Genomic DNA, 13,957 nt, shown 5'->3' with positions numbered 1-13,957 from the left:
CTTTTGCTCCTGTCATAAGGTACTCATCTATTAGATCTATGTTGGCACTATCAGCACAGATGGGTTGGAAGATCCATCAAATGGATGTGAACACTGCATTCCTCAATGGCCAGATTGAGGAAGAGGTGTACATAGAGCAGCCAGAAGGTTTTGAGACCTTCGATCATGAGTCGCATGTGTGCCGACTCAAGAGAGTGTTGTATGGGCTGAAGCAAGCACATCATGCTTGGTACACCAGGATAGACAACTACTTCACCGGGTTGGGCTTCACAAAGAGTGAAGTGGATGCGAACCTGTACCACATCGTGGTAAAAGGTAAGTTGTTGATCATCGTACTTTATGATGATGATCTCATATTGACTAGTGATGATCAGTTGACCATGTCTTGCAAAGAGGACCTTGCAAGAGAATTCGAGATGAAAGACATGGGTCTCATGCATTACTTCCTTGGCATGGAAGTGTGGCAGAAGGATGGGGAGTTGTTTGTGTCTCAGGGCAAGTATGCCAACGAGATACTCAGGAGATTCCACATGGAGAAGTGCAAACCCATGCAGACTCCTCTAGCAGGTAACTGGAGAAAGGAGGTTGCTACTTCAAGAGAAGTCGTAGAGGCTACTGCGTACAGGCAGCTTGTGGGTTCACTGATGTACTTAGTGAACACATGACCAGATTTGTGCTATGTGGTGAACCAGCTGAGTCAAACGATGGTTCAACGTACCAAGATGTTTTGGAATGCGACAAAGCATGTATTGAGATACCTCAGAGGCACATCTCAGTATGGATTATGGTACAGATGGACAGAGGGAGTGAAGCTACGGGGCTTCACTGATGCAGATTGGGCAGGGAGTCCATTAGATCAGAAAAGCACATCAGGAGGGATTTTCAACCTTGGGTCAACGGCAAATTCTTGTTACAACAGGAAACAAAGGTCGGTTGCACTCAGCTCGGCAAAGGTAGAATACATGGCTGCAAGTCAGGCAGCATGTGAGACCATCTGGATGCGGAAAATTTTAGTTGGTTTGTTTGATCAGAGGATGGATCCAACTCTTATCTATTGTGATAATCACAGTTGTATCAAACTCTCTGAGAATCCAGTATTTCATGATAGGTCCAACCACATCGACATCTGGTATCATCATCTCAAAGACTGTGTAGTGAGGAGGATCATGTTGCTGCAGTATATTTCGACAAAGGAGCAAGATGCTGACATTTTGACAAAGGCATTGTCAAAGTGTAAATTCGAGTTCCATAGAGACAGAATCGGGGTGGCAGATAATCACTTTCTTGTTGAGAGGGAGTGTTGAAATATGGCAACAAGAATATTCCAATTTAATTTGTCCTTGAATTAAATTGTGAATTAAAATCGAATTTAATCTTAACAGCTACTTGGAAATAATTAATTAATTTATTTTAAATTAATTAGTTGTAGAAATTCAATTTAGAAGTCTTTCTGAAGTCATGCAAGAGTTATCCCTTAAATTAAGGAGATAAGATTGAGTTATATTTGAGTTGTAATTAGTTAACTTAGTTTACTGAGTTAAGTCCAGTTAAATTAGTTCCAAACTGTTTGAGGAACTAATGGTGAGTTAACAGTCAGTTGATGCATGCATGCACTCAACTAGTGCTACTCCAATTAACTGAAGATTCCCTCATCAGAAACTCATGCATGTCTATTCTGAGAAAGACCCAGTTGAGATTAAAGTCAAGGACAATGTACTATCAGTTGCATGTGTTTTCTCAAAGAGAAAACTCATGCATGTAGTCAAGGATTTAATCCTTGAGGATTGTGTAGTTTTGAAAGAGATCATCCACTTGGTAACAGGAAAATCATCCACAAGGAACAACACAAGGAAATAGGAGCTTGGAGGGCAGAGAGGAAGGCTAGAGAGAAGCCAAGATCGCCTGTGAGCATCCCTGAGGATTGTAATGAGAGCTGGCTAGTTGTGAGAGCTAAGGCTTTGTATAATTCCTATGTATTTCCACCATGTATGATAATACAATAGTGTGGGGTTTTTCGCTGAGGCCTTTCCCAAAGTATTTTCATGTGTATTGTGCCATTGATTCTTCTTCTTCTGGTTATATTGTTCAGCTCGATCTTTAAGCTTCTGCAAATTTATAGTAGAAGTAGGTTATAGTATTCTTCTTTGATTTATATTGCATTATCGGGTTAACCTACATAGATTTTCTACAATATAAAGTTTAAACCAAAAACGGTAGGAGAAAGTGGGCAACCTTGCTTGACCCCGATATCGCTTCTAAAACTTTTAGAAATGCCTGTTGAAGTTCTAATTTTGATTTTCACCTCTTCATACAGCCTATGCACAGCTGCTCTCAAATGTTTAGGAACCCCAATTTCCTTCATTCTGTGCCAAAGCCTATCCCTAGGAACCGAGTCAAACGCTTTTTTGAAATCAACAAAGCAACAAAAAACTTCTTCCTTTTTCTCCCAAACTTTTTCAATGATGTGCCTTAAAGCTATACAATGATCAATTGTGGAATGTTTAGGTCTAAACCTTGCTTTCCCTTTAGCACGTTTATCTCTTTCTTCTGCCCACTTGCTAATTTTGTTTTCTAACATGCTTCCAAATAGCTTTGCAAACAAAGGGTTTATCATGATGGTCCTATAATTGGAGAGATTATTGACGTCACCACTCTTGAAAAGAAGTATTGCCAGACTAGTTGTCCAATCTGTGGGAAGCCCTTGTTGTATGATGTTGTTGAAGAATTTTGTAATGTGAGGTGCAAGAATCTTTGAGCCCCACTTTAGATATTTTGCTTGGAGTTCAACTAAGTCTTTTGCTTTTCCAACACCCAACTTCTTGATACCCATCTCTACCTTTTGTACCGTGAAGAGTTCAATATCAGAGTTGACCAAGGGGGGAGGGTCACCTTGGGAACTTGCTCATAGAGTTTTCTTTCATAGTCAAACCATTTAGAAGCTGTAATATTATTTTCAATTTGTATCTTTTTCGGTTGGAGCTCCTTCCAAAATAATTTAGGATTATTTTTCCCAAGGAAGATTAGTTCTTCCCTCCTTGAAACCATGAAATCGGCCTTTTTCTTGCTTAATAACTACTTGTAAGCTTTGAGCTTTATGTTATCCTTGTTTGATTCTTTCCACATTCTCCTTGCCTTTTTGCATTCCTCGTCAAACCAAGTATTAACCAGAAAGCAATTTGTTTCAAACTTCTTAAGTTTTGCTCTTTGCAAGCGCGCATTGAATTAAATGTGTTAATTCATGACTATGAAGGCTGTGAACTGTAATTTTCTCCTTCTCGAAGAGCCTCTCTAGCGTCATTTTGAAGGTATTACAATTTCTAGGGTCAAAAGAATTATGCCATGTGGGAGATTTTGTTGGACATGCTGAATTTTTTACTCTAATTGTTTCTTTCCAATCTAAGAGAAACATAAATAAATTGGCTTGTGATCTGATTTCAAGTCCCACAGTTGATCTCCAATCAAAACTTCCTCCGTGTTCTCACACGAACCATGCGAGCAAATTACATATCTACCACACTTGCTCCATTGTAAGTATTGCAAGTGAAATTACCGGACCTTGCCCATCTAGTCAAGCCATTACAAATGACTAAATCAAAGGCCCCACATAGAGAAAGCAATTGTTCACCAAAGAGATTGCAGCCCTGGTCCTCTGAAATTCTTTCCCGCTGATGATTACTTTCTTCTGTAAGCCAAACAGGCTCACAATCATCTTTACAACAAAGAATGCTAGCTTTCTCACTTGCAATCCTAGCATTGAAATCACCCACTATAAAGACTTCACCTAGCTGCGAATATGTTGCAATATCTGCTTTTAAGGCTGCAAATGGATCTTTGTGGTCAAGCCCTCTATCTTTGTAGAATTTTTGAAACCTGCAGCGCAAAATAGCATGCTACAATTCTGATGTGGTTTCCATTTTCTAATATTTTAAACCAAATGAATTGCTTATTTGAGTCTTCTTTTTCTAACTGAATGAGACGACCTTCTTTCTCCCTTACGAAAACCATGATACCCCGTGCCCTTTGCCATTCCCTGCTACCTTGTTCCACACTGCCATCTTCCAATATCCTTCAAACTGAGGTGTCTTGCACCCTTCATGCTCATCTGTTTCTATGAGGCAAATTATGTCTCTATCTTCCGCAACAAGGCCTAACCCAGGTCCTCGTGTCCATGGGTAACCTCTGTAGTTCCAACAAACTAATCTTAAGGAAACCTGGGTATGACTTGGTTGCTATTTATTTTGACATGCAAGACTCACAATTGAATCTTTGTCCCTGCTTTCCCATACTGACCTTGCTTTCTGATTTCCTGTTGAAGAGTTTGTTGCCTCTTCTTTATTACCATCTTGCTGCTCTGTTTTGGAAGGAGGTCCAAATCGCGTTATCACAACTTTGCCTTTATAAATCCATGCTCTCTTGCCTTCATCTCTTGCTGCCCTAACCTTTAAAATTTCCTCCCTTCTTTCCTCTTGTTGTTTTATAGTTAAATCTTCTTCTAGGAAAAAACGAGAACCCCTCAAGAGATGTTTCTTGCTTAGAATGATATATTTATCACGCAAGCTAGGCATAATGACTTTTATGGGCCTGGCTCTCTCCCCGTTAAACTTACCCACCCTCCATGCTTGGCATATTTGTCCTTGCCATAGCAACTTGTCTTTCAAGAAGTCTCTTGCAAGGTCAAGAGTACATTCATTTTTCCCATAGTCTTTCACCCCTTTAATAATTATGTTTGTTGCCCTATTTTGTCTTCCCTTACCTTCACTATCTTGCATGTTGTCAACCTGAATATTTGTTTCTCCTTCCTTATTAGTAGAATTGCTAATAACCTGAGCCCAAGTTTTGGAAACTTTGGTGGAATCTCCTTTCATTTCTTCTCTTGCATTCTCTTCATGGTTGTTTATTTGGGCAATCATTTTCCCTTTATCCTAAGATGATTTCACATTCACCACTCTGTATAATTTCCACTACAGATTTCTTTATGTTTTCCACATCTGCCTTCATGCGTTGCCATTCTGTCTTCCCTATCAGAAGAGCTTCTTGTAGCAATGCCACTTGTTCTTTTAAAACTTTATTGCTTTCTACTAAAGCCTTGTTCTCAGCTGTTATTATATGAATTTTATGATCTCTTTCCTGCCCTTTAGCTTCTAAAACCTCCAACCTTTGTTTTGCATTTAACAATTCTTTCACATAAAGATCAAATGACCAAGTGAGAGGTGTGGATGTGGGACTATATAAGGCAGAATCATCAATGGATTTTCCTTTGGACTTCTTGTTGCCACGTGCTTGTAGATGAGACTTGTTTGAGTGCTTTTTGCGAAGGGCTCAAGTACTTTTCTTTTTAGACCGTTTCTTCCTTGTTTGCTCCCATTTTAGACGGGCTATTCTTCGTTTTAAAATGCCCTGATATTGTTTGGCATTGACCCAAACCCACTTCCCAGCTTTGGCGGATGAGGCACTTGTCCTAAATCATTTGTCTCCACATGTTCTGAAATTTATGTTCCTTTGTCATGTTTGAATGCATTTGCTGCTCCTTACTTGTTGCTCGATACTTCTGCTGCATAAAAGCTCCCTCACACTGCTCACTCTTCACTACTTGTCGCTCTCACTGTTGACCACACTACTCACTGCTCGTTGCTCTCACTGTTGACCACACTACTCACTGCTCGTTGCTTTCACTGCTGACCGCACTGCTCAGACAGCTACACTGAACAAACGAGAACTCATTGTCGCTCCAAAACAACCTTCAAACAAACAAATCTGCAATGAAATTGTTGGAGAGGTAAATCCCCTCTGCGGACAAAGGCGATCCCACTAGCCCAAAATGGGTCTAGCAACAATCAAACAAAACTATCATGCAGGCTCCTAATTGCAAATTAAAGGTGGATTACGAGAACCTACTTGGATTCCAACGCTAGTGTTGTAGGAGAGTTGACGCTCCCGTTCCTTTGCTCCGGCTGGTCACGATCCTCACGATCTCCGTGAATGGACACCTGCACATGCAAAGAACGATACGAATACAAGCATAAAACCCAATAGATGCAATTATATATCGGTCAGAAAAGATATAATTCAATCATCATTATAATGAACAGCAAGAATGGAACCATAATGATAGTCATATATTATTGATAATCAACAAAGGAGTATACAACCGAAGTTCTGACGTCAAATCCTCCTTTGGCTGGGTGATCAGCTATGCATGTCTTGCAAAGCTTGTCGGGATCAGGAACAAGCTTCTCTCTCTCTTTGACTATGAATGCAAAGAAGACTCAACAACAATCTCTCAGACTTCTGACAGTATCATTCTCCCTGTACTCAAAACTAGCTTGTCAAATGCACCAGAACAAGAACAAGCTTTTATAGATGGAGGAGGAGGAAGAGATACAATGAATCCAAACATTCATGGGATAAGCATTATCCTCGAAAAGCTATTGTGGATGATGATTCTCGACCTCCATGAGATTGACATTATCCCTGAAAAGCCACATGAGTCGAAAGGAAAAAACTCTCGGGCGTGCGTTTGTGAACAAACTTTTCCAAACTTGGTTGGCGCGGGTAAGACTCTGAGACAGAGCGCCAATAAGCGCGCCCTCTTTGGAGAATTTCCTTCATTGGCGTGGGTGATACACGGTGGATCCGCGCTAATGGAAAAAGGGGACTTTTTAAGGATATTTTGCAGGAGATGTCTTCAAGGCTTATGAAGTCCATACTTAGGGGAACATAATGCAAGTGTTTTCAAGTTATGTCACTACTCACAAGTCCCGGAATGAGTCCTCCAAAGTGCGGGAAAGGGGTAACAGGGACGGTGACCAATGGTGACAAATTACTGTGTACCAGAAATACACAAATCAAAACCCTGTTTTCCTCCAAAATCCTAAAAAATAATGAGAATTTCAAAAGCTAAAGCACATTGCTATTGGACAAAAACCAGACAGTTCCAAACCCTCCCTGCGAGGTGCAACTACCTGCAATCACCTTTGTGCTACCTCCGGAGCTTCGTCGAGGCATATTGTCCAAAGAGCGATAGGAAGTTTAAGTGCGGTGGCAACTCCTCCGTCTCTTGCTCCTCCTTAGACCCAGACACGGGCGGAGCCGAATCCAAGACGTTTTAGACTGATTCCCGACTTGGAAATGGAAACCTTTTTCAAGTCCTATACAAAAGGATATCCGAACCGCTTCAAAATGGGTGATCCAATCCCTATTTCAGCCTTCGACTTCCTCCAGAACTTCGCTCAAACCTTACTGTCTCCAGGGCAGAACCTCCTTGTGGGTAGCCGTAGAGCCAAGATTTGTACATAATCACATGTTTATCCTCATAAACAGATTGGTGGGATTCAACTCCACTGCCATCCAAGTAACCATGATAGTTTATTATTGGACGTCGATTTATTTTACTAATTTCTAAAATATTTTTAAGAGCTTCTAAAAATTTGTAGAGATAAAATTATTTTTTTAATGAGTAAATCATGTTTCATATTAGGAGCAATAGAACTTGTCGAAATTTCTTGAACTTAAATGAATTCACACCAAACCCTAACCACTTACTTGTACTGCAAGTATAATGCCGCGTACTCCGGAAAATTCGCCGCTTTTGCGGTTGAAAGATAATTACAGCAGATTTTATATACCTCATGCGAGACTGCCTGATTGAATGAGTTGCATTTTACTTACTATCCGCCAAAAATGAAAATAAGCAATAATTAAATTGGATATGAAAAGTTAATGGTGGCTTGCCAAATCAACTGGAAGGGTTGCATTTCACCACTTGTCCTTGCACTTGTGGATGCACACCTATGAGTGCAACAAAGGTGGGGATAGGTACAAACCTTGTACACTTTGAATAAAATTGATACTCCCCATCCATGGTTGTTTAGTTAAAGGTATCTAAATTGAATGTTGTTAATGACTTTCTCCATAATTTAACATGGTTGTTTAGTTAAAAGTATCTAGATTGAATGTTGTTAATGACTCTCTCCATAATTTATCACATTAGATTCATTGTAACAGAAGTTGTGAAAAATTTGAGGCAAAATGAAAAAACCATAAAGAAAAATATCCACAAACAAATTATTACAAAATATCAACACCAAACCTAAAACACAGTAAAAAAATAAATTTTCAGTAGAAATAAATAACACAGATAAGAAATAGAACACATACCAAAATGAACTTAAAGTAAACAAGCAACAAAGTTGGAAAAAAAGGAAAAGGATCATATATCATAACTATATTTATCTAAAACTCATCAACTAGTACATGATATCAATACTAATTCTTGGAAGCATCTTACTATAATGTATGAACTTTCCACTATCTTCATTTATCAAAATATCCCTTGTAAAAGTCACCTACAATATGGTCATGTCTATAAATAACTCGTTTAAAAAAAATAAAAAAATATCCCATCTGGTGTAGTCCCAAACGTATCGAATAAGGTCTTCCCATTTGGTGTAGTCCCAAAGGTATCAAATAAGGTCTATAAGGCAATTGTCAATACCCTTCTTCAAAACCAATTCTTAAATTTGGCTCAAGAAGGAGAGGATCCATATAATCTACCTTTGTCTCCTCATGTTCTTATTGAAAATATTCTATAGGATCACAATGTTTTAAATCTTAATCCTTTACCCTTGAACTCTCTTTTGATTACCACCCCTTATGAACTCTCTCTTCAAGATAGGGAAAGTGAAGATTTGAAATGAGGCAAACGAATCTTCAACTAAAAACAGACAAACTTTATATAAAACTAGAAAGTAAATTGTGTAAGGGAAAACCAATGAGATTTAGGCAAAAGTACATACAGCTAAATGGGTAGTGTGACCATTTCAACAAGAGGGAGCCACAACCAACTCTTTATTATGTGTGAAACTAGCAAATTGTCGTTGACCAATAAAAGAGAAACTCCATCGGAAAAATTGTGCCTAAACTCTATCAATTTACAAACAATAAAATCAACGAAAGCGGGGGTGGGGGGGATTCCAAATAGAAAAAGCTAACCAGCTCTCTATTATGTATGGAACTAGCAAATTGTTGTAGATCAACGAAAGAGAATCTCACTAGTAGGAAAAACCATGCATAATGTCTATGGTTCTACAAACATGAAAGGAAGCAAAGGGTCAAATTCTAAATCAGGAGAGGCTAGGACATAAATTAAAAGATGGGGTTTGACTCCCGAGAGAAGAAAAAGACACATAGAACCAACCAAGGTGAGGGTCCATTCGTAATGATTAAACCTAATTGAAGTCAAGGGACCCTCCATTGGACTACTTTGATTGAAAGGACATTACCTACACAATAAAAACTAGTCAAAGTCAACACTTTTTTTTGGTCGGGTCAACACTCTTTGTTGGCCTTATCATAGCCCTGCCTAGTGCCATTTAATAAAGGCTTATGGTAAGAGTAGCACTAGAATGACGAGTGTTTTCATGTCATAAGTTACTGTTGGTAAGGCCCTACTACAAAGGTGGAGACCAATTAACTAAATTAAATTCAAAGTTGAAAAAGAGATGGGAAAAAGAGAATGGATCACCATGCAAGGTTGGTACCCCTTTTAAAAAACCATCATAAGGTAGAGTAACATGAAATGTCAAGTTAGCCCCAAGGATTAGCTCAATTAGTGGAGTCCCCGTCGTTTAAGCACCTTTTCTATTGAGAGGTCGCGGGTTCAATTTTCTCGACACTCTCGAAGTTAGGCTTAGTGATTGAGCTAGCAAGAAGTGATCATTTTGGGTGGATCTACCTTGTACAAATTTTTCGTGGATGCTCACTGATCTTTGGGGTCCATGAACCACACATGGAAAAAAACTATGAAAGGTCAATTTTTTTATGATACATTTTGTCCCCACATCCAAAAAACATGCCCTAAATGGTAAAACCATAGTTGCTACCACTAATGAACCAAATTATCTAACTCTTAATTGCTTTATGAAAGTTGGATGAGTATCCAACTTATAGCAACAAATAATCCAAATAGTAAGTACACTAAAATAAATTACACAAAGAAGTAAAGACCTAATATCATGCTATGTTCATGATAGAGAGCGACAAACTAAGGGCTGATATTCCCGCACTTCTTGAATTGCATGGAGTGTTGCACATATTCATAAAATTCCTAGGAAATAAAGGGTAGGGATTCATAAAAAAAGTAAAAATCAAAGTAATGGCAAAGGATAAGAGTTTAACCCCATAAACAAAGAGTATATGAGCCCACCAATGAGAGTGGCCACCGAAAAACTTTAATGAAAAAAAAGAAGGCACCAGATCCTTTACTACATTAATTTTATTAAATGGGTGTTGGTAGCACATTTCAAACTTGTAATTAAGAGAAATACCTGAGGTTGGTCAGGTAACTAGGTTTGTTAATAGAATCAATAGATTCTACTGGGTATGAATTATAGGCTAATATGAGAAGGTAAAAGAAAAAGTTTAAAGAAAAAGTTTATTGAATAGGAAAGAGCCTAAATAACCATACAAAGTTAGAGTACTTTTGAAAAATAATTTTTAATTCTTGTTATAATATGACGATTTAAGTGCATATTAAAATGGCATTTAAAACAAATATTTAAATAACAACTCTATAAATTCTTTTTCTTGAAATAAGCCAAATAAAAAAAATAGTTTAAATATATAATCGTAAAAAAAAAAAAGTCACCTTGGAAAATTTACAAACAACTCATCATATTTCATGAAGAATCTATAGAAACATGGATGAAGGGAGTCATAGAACCATAATCAAAACATGGATGAAGGGAGTCATAGAACCATAATCAAGATTGCTTTGAGAACTCTCTTAGAAAAGAAACTAATATAAGATTTTTTATATAGATCAAAGAGTAATGGTATTGTTCATATAGATGATTTTGAAAGAAATACTAACAGTTTGGGTTACTCACCATATTCCCAGCAATGATATGCCAAAAATTGAATTATATTACAATTGAAGTTGTAAATTTCAACGGTTCTGCTTGTAAAAATCTCCATCTCAAGTGGAATTTGTTGGAATATTAATTTCTACTTGTTTCAGTTGTGAGACTCTATGTAAAGAGTCTGTTCCTATTCTATAGGAGTGGTTTCCCTAATTTGGTCTGTGGTTGAGATATCTTCTTAACCAACACATTGTATGTCAAAGATAGTCTTCCTATCTTGAGAGAATACTCTTATATATATGTAATATGATATTTGATTAATAAATGTGAAGATAATTTGTACTATCTAGTTTTATCATGATACCAAAGCCCCCAGAGCCTGGCCCTTTTGGGATTGGCACTTCCTGGGCTAAGGGAAATGTGCAGAGGAAAATAAAAGTGAGAAGATATTTTGTTTAAGTTTTTCTAAATCTGTCCATCCTCCTTTTTTCGAAGACGCTGCAACAATGCTCAACAGAGTGTGGAAAAATTATAGGATCTAGTCGTAGGGCGTGGAGAGCAGCTGTGATTTGTTGACAACGGTGGTGTTGGAGCAATCTGCGGTTTCTTTTGAGGGATCTGTGTTTTTTAAGGCAAGAGTTGTGTGGGAGTCTGATCCCCAAATTGCATCTGATCTCGGGTACAGATCTGTGTATCCAGTCGTGGAGGCTGTTGTGCTCTGTTGTGTGAGTTTCACCTCAGTTGAGAGCCGAGACAGTGAATCTTGATGTGGCTGCTGATTTGAGAGCCTGTCATTCATTTTGTGAATTAAATCAATCGACGTTGGAGAGCCAATTGTGGCACGCTGAGTGCTGCTTGTACATTGGAGAACCGCCTGCATGGAGCCGGCCATCCAGTTAAATTCCCATGGCTTTGAACAGAGTCTCAGCGGCGGTCTAGCCTATGACAGTTAACTCGAGAAGCATGGTAAGCAGTCAATTGGTTGCGCTAATTGGTGACAGAGGAGCCACCAGTTTCCTTCTACATGAGAGAGAAGGCCTGAGCTCACTAATTCTATGCACTGGCCTCACATACTTTGGTGTCAGCGCTGGAGTTTCTACCTCCTGAATGTTGGGCTCCCATCAATGCCTCTGGTGTCCCCCCACAAAGAAATAGCTGCAAACTTGATAGGCTCTCTTCACCCTCATCGCCTGTTTATATTGAAATAGTTTTATTCCATGTCATAATCCATCGCTTGACTGTATCATAGGAACCAAACTAGAGACCAGCGTAAGGCACGGGAATGTGGGAATGCGTGGATTTCTTTCCCGTGGCCGTCTCCAGAATTACGGGTTTGGACACTTCTGCGAATGGGGTGGGCGTGAAACATGTGCTCAAGGCCAGTTTCAATGACGACAAGAATGATTATTATGCGATTGGAACCTACGACCTTGAGAAAGCGGCAGAGATTGTCCGGGAAAAAATCTCTGGACATCGACATGGAAATGGTGGAGCTCCAACAGGAGAAGAGCAGAGGTTTAGCGACAGTGCATAAGAGTAGTGGTTCAGGGGTCAACGCCGAACCAATGAGTAGATCGAGCCATAAGTGGGAGCAACATTTTTTTTCAGAATTGTGTATTGAAGACCGTTGTTGGTCGTGATTCAGTTCCCTATGGATGGGTCGCTGCTGTTACAGGTAACTTGTAATTTTTTTAAATTCAATACTATAACATCCGGTGCTCCCACCGCAGGACAGCTCATAGTTTCAGAAGTAACTTATGAGGGCTGAAGAATTAAAGAGGAAAACTCATTCTACCTGGGTGAAGATAGAAAAACCAACTTTTCCACAATGCTGCATACTATTATTCTTAAATTTTAAGCTTTTTAAGTGAAACATGTTGAGAGTGATCAACTCAACATGTAAATACAATTGGTTAGAATTGATCATTCCAGCAAGATGAAAGCACTAAGTATGATTCTAGAAAAAGTTGGTTGATGTAGCAATATTTGACAAACAAGGTAAAATATTGTACGTTGAAATAAAGCAAAATCATGGTATATGTCACATACATTAGCAAGCAAGTCTAGAATGTTTTGTAGTGGTCTTTGTAAATGTATGTACTTGGTAACTCCAAAAGTAGGAGTTGTGTTGTAAGCTTTGTAAGGCATGTGTATCCCCATACAGTTCGTGTTAATCTAAAAATCACTTTGTTTTTGCAGTGTCGGTTTGTGGTAAGCCAAAAACCACATGTAAGAGTGAAGTGGGACAGAGATTCCTGTTGGCATGGTTTAGGGTTAGCCGAGAAAACCCTCGCCCTGGTTGAGTCTGGTCTGTGGAGTGCCTTAGTGGCAGGTTTGTAGCCCAGAGTGGCTGGAGTGCCCTGGTAGCAAGGTTGTGGCCTAAAGTCGCTGTGTTGAGCCTTCATGGCTGAGTTTAGCCTTGGTGGCTAAGAGCCCTTGGTGGCATGGTTGAGGGTGATCCGATAAAACCCAAGGGCTAGAGTATGGTTACCGGTAATCCGATAAAACCCATGATGATATTGGAGGGAAATTTACAGTTACAAATACATGTATGCAGTTATAATGGTTGACAGAACCATATATGCCAGCGGTTGGCACCCATGCATTCCGGTGGATGGTTGCTCCTTTATATGGACATCAACATATTCTTTTACCTTTAACCACAACTAGACTTTGCAGATTGATATATTCAATGTAAAGAGTCTATTCCTATTCTATAGGAGTAGTTTCCCTAATTTGGTGTGTGGTTGAGATATTCTCTCAACCAATAGATTGTATGTCCAAGACAGTTTTCCTATCTTGAGACAATACTCCTGTATATATATAATATGATATTTGATTAATAGATGTGAAGATAATTTGTACTATCTAGTTTTATCATAATTAGGTTGGTCACGATTTAAAATAGGTTCATGTCAAACTTATGGACTCCATTTGCAAGGTTTAAATCTGGCCTTTGAGTGCAATGAAGATAGGCACTTCCTTTATTTATCTTAATCTGGCTCTAAGTATGAGAGAAAATGGTTCCAAAATTCACATACTTTTGCTATAAAAAAATTAAAAACCAAAAGAAGAAATCAAAATGATTTAGAGTAGAG

Source organism: Pinus tabuliformis, chromosome 1_1 (assembly GCF_031772625.1).
Source record: "Pinus tabuliformis cultivar Carrire ecotype Pingquan chromosome 1_1, CPIR1, whole genome shotgun sequence".
In the NCBI taxonomy this organism is placed as follows: Eukaryota; Viridiplantae; Streptophyta; class Pinopsida; order Pinales; family Pinaceae; genus Pinus; species Pinus tabuliformis.
The sequence above is the reverse complement of the archived record's forward strand: the minus strand, read 5'-3'. Positions refer to the sequence as shown.